At 46.4% G+C, this 13,308-nt stretch overlaps 1 protein-coding gene across 6 annotated transcripts in view; it reads left to right on the forward strand.

Moving 5' to 3' along the window:
* RNF216 (ring finger protein 216) overlaps positions 1-13,308 on the forward strand; it is a 119,784-nt gene that overhangs the window by 81,432 nt on the left and 25,044 nt on the right. The window lies entirely within an intron of this gene.

Consider the following 13,308-nt stretch of genomic DNA (forward strand, 5'->3'; position numbering starts at 1 on the left):
AGAACTCCCCAAATCCACCACATAAAATCTAAATCTCTTCTGTTCTCTTCAGGAATAACTCCATTCTTCTTGAGTCCTGGGGGAAAAACAGCATGATTACAATAATGTCCCCATTTGCTAGTTCATCAAATATGGGAATATAGATAAATCCAGACTCCACTTGATTAATCCCATCAGGAAACATCATTTGTCGTTAGAGTTGCAGATACTACATCTCTCTAATGTCTTTCTTTTTAGGTCTTGTTTTCTTGACAAGGGTTTCATAAGAGTACACTGACAACTTCTCATAAACCATGGATCGTAAAATATTCAGATGACTATGATGAGACCTGCATGCTAGATCTAAAAAGATTGTAACATACCTGTTTTCCAACTGCACTAATCTCATGGGTTGGGTTTTGTGAGAAAGCCTGTTAATGAGAACTGACTAAAGATGTCCTGGTCAGAGAAGCTTGTCTGGTAAAACGAGAAGACGTGGGAACTTTTCTTCTTCACCCTGGTATCTAAAGACCAGTGTTGGTCTGTATGGTCTGGAAGCTCCACCCTCAGGGAAACTGAACACGGAGTCAGGGGGGTTGACCTGGTATCCCTGCAGCCCCTCGCACCTGTCTCTGGGGACTGAGGGTACCACTCGCCATACAGTGTTGGCCCAGTAGGCAAGGATTATCTGGCTGGTAAAGGACCGTAAGGTCAAGCCAGGGCAAATTTCATAATCATTACCATTTTTGAGAAGAATTTCCCACTGCTGCCTTTTTTCATCTTCCATACTGAAATAGTGGCAGGAGCTGATCAGAATAGCCTTTGAAGCCTCCAAGATAGTTAACATCCCAGCCTGCATGCTCTGTCCTCCAGGGCTCATCCCGGAGATTGACCTTCAGATTAATCTATTTTTACATGAGACTCAGTTCTGCAGTGCTTCGTTATCTAGTCTTCAGCTCCTTAACCATAGAAGGGGAGAAAGGAGGAGTACGTGGGGCAGTCATAGAAACAGCAGTAAGGAAAAAAACCATCTGGCCAAAAGAAACGTGAGGACTCCAAGGGCCCAGCAGCCCTTGGGTAGGGTAGGGATGGCTGTGGTAGACGCCTGTGGCTTTGCTGGTAACAGCTCAGAGCGACTGGCATACACTGAGACCATAATGCGAGTTACCAACAAAAGGGTGAATTGTGTCCTCTTCAGTCTTAAGAGGTTCATCCCAAATGGTTAAAAAGTGAAAATGGCACTTCTCATTCATGTTGCTGCAGATGGCATTACTTCATTCTTTTTATGGCTGAGTAGTATTCCATCGTATATATGTGTGCGCACCACTTCTTTATCAGCCCATCTGCCGGCGGACACTTAGGTCGCGTCCATGCCTTGGCTTTTGTGAGTAGTGCTGCTGTGAACCTTGGGGGTGCGTGTATCTTTTCAAAGTAAAAGTTCCTGTCTTTTCTGGATGTATGCCCAAGAGTGAGATTGCTGGATCATGTGATAGCTATTTTTTTAGTTTTTTGAGAAACCCCCATCCTGTTCCCCATAGAGACTGTATCAATTTACCTTCCCTCCAACAGTGTAGGAAGGTTCCCTTTTGTCCACACCCTCTCCACCGTTAATTATTTGTAGACTTGTTGATGATGGTCATTGTGACCGGTGTGAGGTGATACCTCGTTGTAATTTTGATCTGCATTTCTCTAATAGTGATGTTGAGCATCTTTTCATGTGCCTGTTGGTCATCTGTCTTTGGTAACTTTTAAATTTGCACTTCTCCGTTCTCATATCTTTAACCCATTTTTATATCAGATTTATTTTTTTACTTCCCAATTTTTGCCAGTTCTCTGTACGCTCTAGATATTAATCTGCTTTCAGTTTTAAGTGTTCCGGATATCTTCTCCTAGTCAGTCACGCATCTGTTACCCTGTCTGTGGTGTCTTCCCTAGGATGAAACTACTCAGTTCACTAAGTGCGCCTTTGTAGTGTACGCTTTGGGGGATGTGTTTAAGAAATCCTCTCCTCACGAAAGAGCAGGTATTTGTCTGCATTCTCTTCTGTTAGGTTTAACATCTGAGAAGGTGTGGCTTCCAGTCAACGCCTTCCCTGTCTTAGAGAGCCTGACTGACCTGTGCAGCACAGCTGTCAGTCCAGGCCTCTTTGGGGATGACTGTTCATTTTATTACAATTATATTCAGCTCATGGGCTCCTCTGCTAGCATGTGAACCTCTGTGGGGTGGGAAGGAGGGGGCGGTACAGGCTCAAGGAGCAGCCAAGCTGCCTTCAGGAGACACAGGCCACAGCGAGGGTCCTGCAGGGCCTCACTGTTTGGAAACTTCTGCTCCTCAGGCAGAAGGCCGGGATCAGAGACCTTTGTGAGCCATCCTGTCCAGTGTCCACCAAAGGTGTTGTGAACCCTGAGTCCTGCCCCTGGTGCTGGGACCGCTGCCAGCTGTACACAGTGCCCCCTGGAACCGCACCCACCTCAGACTCGGCCCTTCCGCTGAGCGGCCTGGGCCTGAGGCCCCTCCTTCCTCCTGTGCTCAGACCTTCCGGTGCCGCCTCTGCCTGGTCCTGAAGCCCAGCTGCGTACACCTCCCCGCCTGCAGCTGGACCAGACTCGGGGGGAGAGGTGCCCAGGTGGCCTTCATTCCTGCTCAGGCTTGCGTGGCGGGGCCTGGTTTCTCTGCTTTTCTGGTTTACAGTGCATCTATAAGTCATCCTCTAAAGAAGCTTTTTGGTGTTTGAATGGATAAATGACTGACTGAATCCTAAGTTGATGGCTTTCAGATTGTTTTGACTGTGATTTATAGTAGGAATGTATTTTACCATAAAATCAATGCATACATAAACATGAATATGTATAACTAAAGCAATAGTTTTACGAAATAAATACCTGGTATATGGAATGCACTCTTGTATCTTTTCTGTTCTAGTTTTTGTTTTTTAAAATCCACTTACTGTATTTTACTAAAATAATTTCATAACCCACCAATGGGTTCTAGTCCATTGTTGTATGAATCATAGCTGTGAGTAGCTGGTTCCCCAGACTTGCCTTTCACAGCCTCTGCCCGCCCGCCCTTTCAAAGCTGTGAGCACAGCATGAGGCCTGAGAGACCTGGGGCCCAGGTGGAGGTGTGGCTCCAAGACCTGTGAGCTTGCCAAGGGAGGGGGCCAGTGGAGGGGGTTTGAGGACTCCACTCACTTAAGTCCTTTTTCAGAGAACACTCTTTAACCTTTTTACTCTGGGTGCGTGCCAGAGTCCTTATCACTATCTGACGGGCCGCAGACACCCCGCCCTTCTTTCAGCTCACTGGCCTTTCCACCTCCCTCCTTGCTGTTCCCGTGGCCTGGAATTCCTTCCCCTAGACATCACAAAGCCTACTTTCTCTTCTCTCTTAGGTCTTTGCTTAAATACACCTTCTCAGAGAAGCCTTCCCCCGCCACCCACTTTCAAATTATGAATAGCAGCCCTTTCTGCAACCCAGCACCGTATTTTCCTCCTGAGCACCTATAATCTTGTCTCACTGTGTGTTTTACTTATATGACATATGTTGACCTTTCCCTCAGTAACTTCTGGAAAGGTGGGCGACTGGTATTTGTCCATTTTATTCCCCATTACTGAGAGTAGTCATCAGAGTATATTAGTATGCACCTGCTGGCAACGGCAACCCACTCCAGTACCCTTGCCTGGAAAATCCCATGGACGGAGGAGCCTGGTAGGCTGTAGTCCATGGGGTTACGAAGAGTCAGACATGACTGAACGACTTCACTTTCACTTTTCACTTTCATGCATTGGAGAAGGGAACGGCAACCCACTGCAGAGAATTCCAGGGACGGGGGAGCCTGGTGGGCTGCCGTCTATGGGGTCGCACAGAGTCGGACACGACTGAAGTGACTTAGCGGCTGGCATTGCCATGGGTGTTGCTTATATTGTCCCCAGGGTTCTGTTAAGTGGACATTCTAGAGGAAGTCATACTTGAGTAACTATTAATGATATGAGGAAATTGATATTTTTGTGGTTATTTCAATAAAGGTAAAATTGGACTTCTATTATTCCTGGACACCCGGGAGTAATTTACATTTACATTACATCCCACCATTTCTTAGAAGTCCTGGCTGCGTAGTACAGTAAAAAGCAGACAGCCATGGCCTTGGCATAATGGCCTTTCCCAGTCAGGGTTTATGTTACCCTCTCCTAGGGAAGATCCCCTGGAGAAGGAATTGGCAACCCCACTCTGGTATTCTTGCCTGGAAAATTCCACAAACAGGAGCTTGGTGGATTACCGTCCATGGGGTTGCAGAGTCGGACCCAACTGAGCACACCCGGCGCTCTCCAGACAGCCCAGCTATCTCCACAAGTCTCCGCGCCTTTACAGCTTCCTGTCCCTAGGGGTCAGCAGCAGCACAGAAACCAGATATGAACCGCCTGGTCTGATTGTCACCTGATCTTGGAGAATCCGAAGAAAAGGGGTGTTTGGCTTCCTTCTAAGCTGCAGGAATGAGATTGGGAAATTTCTTTTTTCAGAATCTCATTCTCTGCATAGAAGTGGTAGGGTGTGCATCCAGTGCACACATTTTTTAAAATTCCCATAGTTTTGTGTGTGTGTGTGTGTGTCCATCAAAAAAAAGGAACACTATGGAATCTTCCCCAGAGAAGCCCATTCTGCAGTAATGTTGCCCAGAGCTGTAGCCTGGCCACACCCAGATTTTAATTTCTACATTCAAAAATCAAAAGGTTCTTCTGTCTCAGATTATTTAATTTGAAGGATAGAGAGACATCTTCTAGGAGAGCTTGGCTTCTTGTAGAGGCATGATGTAATCCAGTAATTACAAGACATCACCAAAAGAATTAATGTTTGAATTTTGTTCATCGTTAAGAAAATTAGGCCCAGGCAGACTGGACTTGTCTTGTTGGGGTGAGGGGTGGGCAGGAGGAACCTGTGGTCTGACCTCAGGTGGTCACTGACCTTCCAGACGCCCTGGGAAGAGCCTGACTGACTGTGATTTGAGTCCTAATCCCTCTGAACTAGAGGCTCTCACAGGCAGTGTGAAGACCCTTTCATTGGAAATGAAGAGAGATCTGTTTCCACATATTGAAGCTATAGGAGAAAATTGACCAAGAATATCTTGCTTTAAATACATGCAGTACTTTCTCAAGCACCTTCTGCAGGCATTTGCCCATTAACTTCTTGGTAATAACCTATCTGTAAGTTTTGTGCATTAGGTTGGGGAAGGGTTTTAAGGAGCAAAGAAAAGAATGCAGTGGGAAAGGATAACCCATATCCTTAAGGCATAAACTTTGATGGACTAACTTGAAGTTGTCCCACATGTAACTTGACTTTGTCGTAAAACTATCACCACATTTTGTGTAATTTTAAAGAAAAAGATGTGATAGAGTTCTTTGGAGAAGAGATCAGTTTACCTGGAGGTTTCATGTGCCTTTTCCCACGTAAAATGCAGAAGCCCCCAAACAGGGTAGGCTAGCTACATTTGTAACTCTTTATGGAGAGGAATGTGCTTTGTCTGCCCACCATCATCTCTGTAATTTTTCATCCATTCAGCCCCTTGTGTATGTCAGACCTAGTGCAAGGCCCTAGAAATCTGAAGATAATCGAGACATAGTATGAAAGAAGATAGGCTCCTTTCAATCAGGAATTTCTGCTGGCCTAGTCACCAGTGGATCCCCGTGTGGCACATAGCAGGCACTCAGGGGATGACCTTTTTTGAATAGATGGACCCTCCACTCCAAGCCTGTCTGTAGTGATTAGCAGGGCATAGACTATGCCTTCAAGGAGTGCCTGACCTCTTGGAGATGTGATGTAATCAGATAATCACGAGGCACTATTAAAGGCGTTGTAATAGCGTTGGAGCCAAGGGGTCTGGGAGTACAGAGAAAAAGTACCAGCTTCTGACTGAGTCAGTTAGGTTTCCCAGAACCCCTAGTATTTGAAATGAGAGCTGATGAGTAGGTGTTGCCAGCAGAGAAAGGACACCTCGGCAGAGCTTTGCAAGGCTGAAGTGTCAGGCGTGGAGCCCTGGCAGGAGGCCAGCGTGCTAGCCTGAGTGCTGGCTCAGAACAGGCGTGCTCTGGACAGCTGCTTGTCTAAGCATCTCTCCTGCCCCGTCCTGCTTCCCCTCCTCCAGCAGATGCCCTTCGGCTGTGAGCTGCAGCGCCGCCTCTGCACACCTCCCCGCACTCCTGACCCTCACCTGGCTTTAGTTCCCCAGATGTTCCTTGTCTTCTGAAGGAGTGGACATTTTATCTGTTTGGTGGTCCGCCCACTCCCACCACCCCCCCCCACCCCCAGAATGTAGACTCTAGGAGGGCAGGGACTTCGTTTGTTCACCGATGGCTTGCTGAGAACAGTGCTGATCCACGTGGCAGATCTCAGGCGAAGGAGGGAAAGGGGAGGTGTCCTTACCCCTCTCAGTGCAGAGTGCTCCAGAACAGCGTTGTGATGGTCATGGTCTCAGCCACAGTCAGCAGCAGGTCTTCACCTGTCCTGGTCCTGGCCACCTTTGGGGAAGTGAGTGGCAGGTATTTGTAAGGAAAGGCCCTGGGGCTGGTTGAGGGAAGGACCAGGTCGTTGGTAGTTGGTTCTGGTGTGGAAGGCTCATGTGTGTACATCTAATGGGAATCTCAAGACACACTTTGAGACGTGAAGCTGGCAGAAAGCGGCAGGAGCAGCTGCTTCCTCACGTGTCCAGCCAGGGACTGCCCTGTGGTTCGCAGATTCCTGTCATTATTATTAAGAAACCATGTCCTCAGGTTTATTCCTAGTCCATCCTGCCTCTTCATGGGTCCTTCCCAGCTCTCCAGGAAACGGGGGAAGCAGGCATCCTGTGCAGCTGCAGCTGGGTGTCCACACCTCGGTGCCCTGATGCCCAGGGTTCTACATGACCTCGCTGACCCTTCCTCTGCGGTTTCCCCTACCTAAGATGCCCATTGTAACCTCAGAGCTGGTCTCATACCCTCGTGCCCTTGGGTTTCCAGTGAGCAATGACCTGTTCTTGCTCGCAACACCATGCCAGGAGGCAGTGAGAGTAGAGGGGAAGCACAAATGGATTTGAGCAGACTTGAGTCCATAGCTCGATAACCTTATGAGCAAGTTAATTTGCCTCTCTTCTGTTTTCTCTTCCTTTTCTCATTTACTTAACCAAAAGAAAAAGGCGGGGGCGGATAATGGCCAAGTAGTATTGCTGTGAAGACTGAATAAAACGTGTATGTGAACAGCCTGTACTGGAAGATAAGTCTGAAACCTTGAGCCAGGGAAACTGAGTGGGATATCTGAGTTCGAGATGCTTTTTAAAGATGGTCCCTACCATACAGATGACATTTCAACAAGAAATGCATCTAAAGCGCCAAAGCTGAAAAAACAATCTCCTTTGTAAAGTCAAGTCCCTTTCTGAAATCATGTAGGGAAACTGGCCCTCTTATTCCTGATCAGAAATGACAGACATGTAGCCATTTGCCAGTCACAGATCAGCCTCACTGCTGCAGGCTGATTGCTGGCCCCACTGGGCTAAGGAACAAAGTTGCAGAGGGCTGTGGAAGAAGTTCAGAGAAGGCGATGGCACCCCACTCCAGTACTCTTGCCTGGAGAATCCCATGGACGGAGGAGCCTGGTGGGCTGCAGTCCATGGGGTCGCTAAGAGTCGGACACGACTGAGCGACTTCACTTTTCACTTTTCACTTTCCTGCATTGGAGAAGGAAATGGCAACCCACTCCAGTGTTCTTGCCTGGAGAATCCCAGGGACTGCGGAGCCTGGTGGGCTGGTGTCTGTGGGGTCGCACAGAGTCGGACACAATTGAAGTGACTTACCAGCAGCAGCAGCAGTGGAAGAAGTTAGGCCCAGAACTGAATCCAGACTCTAGGGCTTGTTCTCCAAGTTGTTTATAGGGCCCTTGTCCTGTATGTGCTGGGCGGGGGTGGGGGGTGGAGTATGGGTGGGGGGGTGTCCCTGCAGGGTCCTGCTGCCTAGCAAGGCATCCCTCCTGCCGCCATGAGCAGCCAGAATGGTCTTTTAAAAATGTAAATTAGATCATTGCGCTTCCCACCCATCAGCCTGGCTTTTCAAATGCCTCCCTCCTGCTTCAGCAGCTGCACCAGGGTTGACCACTGTCCACTCTCAGCTCTCCCCCTTGGGCTCCAGCTAATGCCAGCTCCCTCTGCCCCACAGATGAGACAGGCCGTCCCCCGCCCCCACGCCAGAGCCCTCACCCCTGCTCCTCCCTCTGCCTAGAGCACCCTTCCCCCAAATCCGCTCACTCTGTTCATCCCTGAGGGCTCGGCTTCAACACCATATCCTCAGAGAGGCTTCCCTCGTCCCTGGGCTGATTCTTAACTCTCCTGCTTTACAGCACCCAGTGCTTTTCCTCTAAAATGTTCCTACCACAGTTGTAGCTATATATCCTGTTCGTTTAATGTTTTCTTCACCAGAACATAAACCCCAAGAAGTCTGACTTGCTTATTGCTATATGCCCAGCATCTGATATAGCCCTTGACAAATGATAAAAATTCAGCAAATATTGAGAGTGAATAAATAAGCTAGTCTAAAATTAAACTTGTATTCTCACCTCTACCACCCACCCTCACTCAGATCTGCTTCTCCTTCTGCAACACTTGATCCAAGTCCATGTTTCCAGCAACCCAGTCCTGCAGACTCTTCCAGTTTCTGCTTAACTGTCTTCCTGCCTCTTGTCTCAGGCTCTTCAGTCTGTCAGAGCTTTTGGAAATGCAAGCCCAGGCAGATTGCTGCCCTGTCTAGTTCCCTTCTTCCATGACTGTCCGAGCTCTAGAGCAGTAGATGTATGACTTTGTGATTGCTCTCTCTGTCGGGGGAAAAGAAATGTATACAGCAGAATTCCCCCCAGAGTGTGTGTTTATTTATTTATAAGTTGTGTGTTTGTACTACTGTTGTAACATACATTGCAAAATATAAATATAGAAAGTTTTAAAGGGTAGGATGAAATAAATACTTTTAAATAATTTTAGTTTAAAATTTGTTTTAATTTAATGATAAAAGCTTTCATGCTTATTAAAATATTAGCACATTGAATATGTTTGATAGTTGAAATGCTTGAGAGTCTGGTTCTACTTTTTTTTTTTTTTTTAGCCGTGCAGTGCAGCTTATGGGATCTTAGTTCCCTGACCAGAGATTGAACCCATGGCCTCAAAAGTGAAAGCATGGGGTCCTAACCACTGGACTACCAGGGAAGTCCCTGGTTCACACATTTTACATACTTTAGGCTGTTGTAGCTGGGAAGGGCGACTCACTAAAAGATGTCAATCCAAAGGGATATTAGTTGCCTGTGTGTTCTCATCACTCATAATACTGGTTTTATTCAGTCCCATGAAGATGCCAGCTCCTCAGAGAATCCTTGTCTGACTTCGCCCCTCCCCCTACTCTGCCGTCTCTCACGTGCTTGTGTGTGTGCACACGCACACGTGTGTACACTATTGTACTTAGCTCCACTGTGCTGTACTTGGTTTGCTCATGTATCTAACTTCCTCGGCATCCTTACCATAGAGAAAATAGAACTTCGCAAATCCCCTTAGTGACAGGAAGGAAAGCCCACTGGTTGTGCCCGAGCTTTGACCTTGCCAAGCTTGATTGATTCCCAGGGTTCTAGCATCCATCTCGTTGTCTGCTTTTCTGTCTTACTATGAAACTCTGACTGGATTTGGCTAGTATTATCCGTGTGTCACTTGGGTCTTGAGGTGGGGAGAACCAGTGACTTTGACAACTGGAAGACACATGTGGCCTGAATGCCCACAGCCCAGTGGCTTCTAGAGTATGCCGAGCATCTGTGAATGGCCACATGCCTGGGCCTCAGCTTTTGTTTAAGAGTTCTGAGGATTTACAGCCCCATCATTTTTTGAGTACCTGAGATGGCAGAGCAGAGACCTGGAATTCAGAGATTCTATTTGAATTGGCCACAGCCCCATGCCCCATGCCCCATATCTTATGCTTGCGACATCTCTCCCCAGGAGAGTAAGTCTGGAAGTTTCCCTGAAGGAACAATTCAGAAGTAAGGGAGCAGCTTATACTCTGTTCCGCTTCTGAGACAGAGCTGGAGTCAGGCAGGTAAGATGCAGAGTGACAAGGAACGCAGCAACTTGAGAGCAGGCCTGGGGCCAGGGCGAGCACAGAGCGCTGAGTGGTGACTTGGACCCTTGTCACCCTTGGTCTCCTCTCTCAGGTTCTTTGCCAGCAGCAGGAGGCCCTGCTACATGTAGATGATGACCTGGGACACCGTCTGCTACCTTTGAGAAAGCTGTTTCTATGAAGAAATGTCAGCTCCCTGACAGGGTCATCTGAAACTAAACGTGATCTTCTGCCTTACCCGTTAAACATTTAAGCAGCAGAAAATGGATGAACAGGAGCCATTGAGTGCTTTCTTTATAGTGCAGAGTTAAGACCTTAATGAATAGGCACATCACCTTGAGGCATCTTAAGCGCTAAAGGGCAGCATAAAAGCTTAACCAGAAATCTCCCTGATACCATTAGGAACACGGACTGGTAGCTGCTCCTTAACGAGGTAACCAGTATGTGCATGCCTTCCTCATCAAAAAGGAAGGAGCTGACTTTTCTGTGTGTTTGCGATGGTGATGAATTCAGCTGCTTCCTCCTGATCGGAAATGCACAAGGGTGATGGAGAGTCTCCCTGATTAGATTTGAGAGCCAGGATGTGCACGTCCTGCGTGTTTTGAAGTTCCTTGTCGGCTGTGTACTCTGCCTTACAAATGGTCCTTGGGACTTTCATTAACCTTACTTTGAAGAATTGACTATCTTCACATTAGAAGTGTTCCAGAACATTCCTTCTAATACTGTTTAAGCATTTGTTGCATTTAGGAACAAAGCCTATCTGTACTTCAGAGGATTACCTCTTAGTAAAACGCACACTGTGCTTAGAAGAGAGGGTACGTTGTGAAGAAACATCAGAGAAAGCTCCAAATGTAAAATCCACCCAGCCTGCTGTTTGCTTGCCATATTTTAACTGTGGGTTTCTAGTCTCTTCAAAAGACATTTCGTTTTATTCGTTGAGACCCCTGATCCCTTCAGTGAGAAGAACATGCCTGAAAATCCACGCATGGACCCACAGAAGAGCCACTGTGATGTTGGAAGTGAGCAGTGGCTTCTCGGTGACCCCTCACTCACAGCTGACTCAGCTTGGCCGAGTCACCTTACTGTTGTGGACCTGTGCCTCACCTAGAAGGTGGGTTCTTCCCTGTGAAGAAGGTCCCATGAACTAATAACTGGGTCACCAGGAGTGCTGGAAAGCACACTCTGGATGCTATGCATTGTTTTCAAGCTGTTGTTCCTGGTGGGTGGCTAGGTTGGTATTGTTTGAAGGTTAGGGTCTAGATACCAGCTCATCTGTTCTCCAGCAGTTGTTTATCCTCCAGTTTCCTAGAATAGTCAGACACAAGGTCTTTTAAAAATGGGTTTTGTGCTGCTTTATGTTTGGGTGTATAATAATGAAGTCACTACCGACTTAGTTTCTGTTTGCTGACAGATGTAGGTAGTAGACCAGACAGCATCAGGACCCTTTGGAAGCAACAACATTTAACAGACAATCTCTGACCAGCTCCTCTCAACCCCACCCCCACCCCATCCCGTTGATTGAAGCCTTTTTATGAGAAAGAGCTATTCAGGTTCTCAGTTCTTCATGCAGTCCATTCTGTTTCTTTTTAAAATTTTTTATGTTTCAATTAGGTAGTGCATTTATGTAATATATGATTCAAGGAGCCCACAGCCCACTTTCCAGCCACTCAGGATAATCAGTACTACCAGTTCTTGGGTATCCTTTCAGGTTGATTTTTGTATATCACTATATTCTCCCACCACCACCTTTTTTGATATAGAAATGCTATTACACAGAATTATCTTTTAAAATCAGCAACCTGCTTATGTTACTTCCATGCTTGACACCTTTGACTCCTCCTAGCACTCTTAGGATAAAAATCAGACCAATAATCATGTCCTACAAAGTCTCACTTGACTTCACATTCCAGGATGTCTGGCTCTAGGTGAGTGACCACACCATGGTGATTATCTGGGTCGTGAAGCTCTTTTTTGTACAGTTCTTCTGTGTATTCTTGCCATCTCTTCTTAATATCTTCTGCTTCTGTTAGGTCCCTACCATTTCTGTCCCTTATCAAGCCCATCTTTGCATGAAATGTTCCCTTGGTATCTCTAATTTTCTTGAAGAGATCTCTAGTCTTTCCCATTTAGTTGTCCTCTGTTTCTTTGCATTGATCGCTGAGGAAGGCTTTCTTATCTTTATCTCTCCTTGCTATTCTTTGGAACTCTGCATTCAGATGTTTATATCTTTCCTTTTCTCCTTTGCTTTTCGCTTCTCTTCTTTTCACAGCTATTTGTAAGGCCTCCTCAGACAGCCATTTTGCTTTTTTGCATTTCTTTTCCATGGGAATGGTCTTGATCCCTGTCTCCTGTACAATGTCACAAACCTCCATCCATAGTTCATCAGGTACCCTGTCTATCAGATCTAGTCCCTTAAATCTATTTCTCACTTCCACTGTATAATCATAAGGGATTTGATTTAGGTCATACCTGAATGGTCTAGTGGTTTTCCTACTTTATTCAATTTAAGTCTGAATTTGGCAATAATGAGTTCATGATCTGAGCCACAGTCAGCTCCTGGTCTTGTTTTTGCTGACTGTATAGAGCTTCTCCATCTTTGGCTGCAAAGAATATAATCAGTCTGATTCAGTGTTGACCATCTGGTGATGTCCATGGGTAGAGTCTTCTCTTGTGTTGTTGGAAGAGGGTGTTTGCTATGACCAATGCGTTCTCTTGGCAGAACTCTATTAGCCTTTGCCCTGCTTCATTCCGTACTCCGAGGCCAAATTTGCCCGTTACTACAAGTGTTTCTTGACTTCCTACTTTTGCATTCCAGTCCCCTATAATGAAAAGGACATCTTTTTTGGGTGTTAGTTCTAAAAGGTCTTGTAGGTCTTCATAGAACCGTTCAACTTCAGCTTCTTCAGCATTTCTGGTTGGGGCATAGGCTTAGATTACCGTGATATTGAATGGTTTGCCTTGGAAATGAATAGAGATCATTCTATCATTTTTGAGATTGCATCCAATCTCTGACTCTTTTGTTAACCATGATGGCTACTCCATTTCTTCTACGGGATTCCTGCCCATAGTAGTAGATATAATGGTCATCTGAGTTAAATTCACCCATTCCAGTCCATTTTAGTTTGCTGATTCCTAAGAATGTTGACGTTCATGCTTGCCATCTCCTGTTTGACCACTTCCAATTTGCCTTGATTCATGGACCTAACATTCCAAATTCCTATGCAATATT

The sequence above is a fragment of the Bos javanicus genome, chromosome 25, assembly GCF_032452875.1.
Source record: "Bos javanicus breed banteng chromosome 25, ARS-OSU_banteng_1.0, whole genome shotgun sequence".
Classification (NCBI taxonomy): domain Eukaryota; kingdom Metazoa; phylum Chordata; class Mammalia; order Artiodactyla; family Bovidae; genus Bos; species Bos javanicus.